Genomic DNA, 1,490 nt, shown 5'->3' with positions numbered 1-1,490 from the left:
GAAATTTCTTGGTACTTTAAGGATTTTCAGGAATGGTGTCTGGCTGATAGATTACACCAAGGTTTGGAGCACGGGCTTTGCATATGGAAATCCTGGGTTCAGTTGCTGGTCCCTTGAGTATAATCAGGTGTAACCTCAATGCTCTAGGCAGGCAGCAGCTTGAGCAAAGCTGAGGGTAGCCCCCAAACAAACAAACAACAAAACAATTTTGAGATTAAATCTATCTACTGTTGGTTTTTGTGTTCAATTGTGAGTTGTTGTGCTACCCCTTGGTTCCAACTGCTAAGCAGAATGGCATTAAGTCCTCAGAGAACTTGGCCATATACATATCCTTGAGAAACAGAAATGGAGAAAATCCAGGTACTTGCATTTGTCAAAGGTGGCAAAACTGTATTCAGAAGACAAACTGCCTGATCTCAGTTCTTTCTGTCTGGTTTATCAAATAGTTTATCGACTTGAGAGAGTTAATCATTATGCATCAGTGAGACACTAGGTAGAGAATAGGTAGAAAGATCTTTTTGGTGAGGGGTATGGTGAGTCCTGTGCACGTTTATAGGCACTTAAGAAAACGGAAAAAGAATATTTAATAAATATATCTTTTTCTGCTTATTCATATGTAAAGGAAAACAGGATAAAAAGGATTATGTATACATGTGTGCATATATTATATGCAATTTAATATGTCATAGGGCTGAAGTGATAACCCAGTGGGTAGGGGCTTTGCCTTACACACAGCCAACCTGGCTGACCCGGGTTTGATTCCTCCGCCCCTCTTAAAAAGCCTGGCCAGCTACCAAGAGTATCTCACCTGCACGGCAAAGCCTGGCAAGCTACTCACGATGTATTTAATATGCCAAAGACAATAACATGAGTTGCATCATGGAGATTACTGGGCCCGCTCAAGCAAATCGATAAACAAGGGGAGGACAGTGACAGAATATGTCATCACAGAGAAATTCAAGAAAATCAAACGAAAACAATTACATTATTAAAGACAATAAAATCAATTTAAATTATATACATGTCAAATGCTTAAAGAATTTCTCATTTTTGTTCATTGCTTTTACTCTTGGTAGTAACTAAATATAAAAAACATTTAAAATATTTAGTGTGATGCTCACTTTGGCAACACATATACTAAAATTGGAACGATACAGAGAAGATTAGAATGGCCCCTGTGCAAGCATGACATGCAAATTCATGAAGCATTCCATATTTTTATTTCATGGACACCTCAAACACAATACAACAATAATCCACCAGCCTACTCCCATTCCAACAAAAGACCAGTGTACCCAAGAAGCTGTACAAGCCCAATATGAAAGAGCACCTCCTCCATTGCTTCACTAGATGCCTATCGTAAGCCACAGAATAATGTCTGAGAAGAAGAACATATTCTAGAAGGGGAAAGGGGTGACCACCATCAATCGACTATATTCAGAATCCTGTCCTGCAATAAGAGGGAACAATGCTAGTGATCTTGAAGGTTT

General features: G+C 38.9%; 1 non-coding gene across 1 annotated transcript; it reads left to right on the top strand.

Moving 5' to 3' along the window:
• Positions 1-1,110: 1,110 nt before the first annotated feature.
• On the top strand, positions 1,111-1,220 carry LOC130023859 (U6 spliceosomal RNA). The gene has a single exon (XR_008792521.1). It is a non-coding gene; the product is annotated as a U6 spliceosomal RNA (small nuclear RNA).
• The last annotated feature ends 270 nt before the right edge of the window (positions 1,221-1,490 follow it).

This window comes from Sorex fumeus, unplaced genomic scaffold (genome assembly GCF_029834395.1).
Source record: "Sorex fumeus unplaced genomic scaffold, SorFum_2.1 ptg000024l, whole genome shotgun sequence".
Classification (NCBI taxonomy): Eukaryota; Metazoa; Chordata; class Mammalia; order Eulipotyphla; family Soricidae; genus Sorex; species Sorex fumeus.
This window is presented reverse-complemented; position numbering and strand designations above follow the sequence as displayed.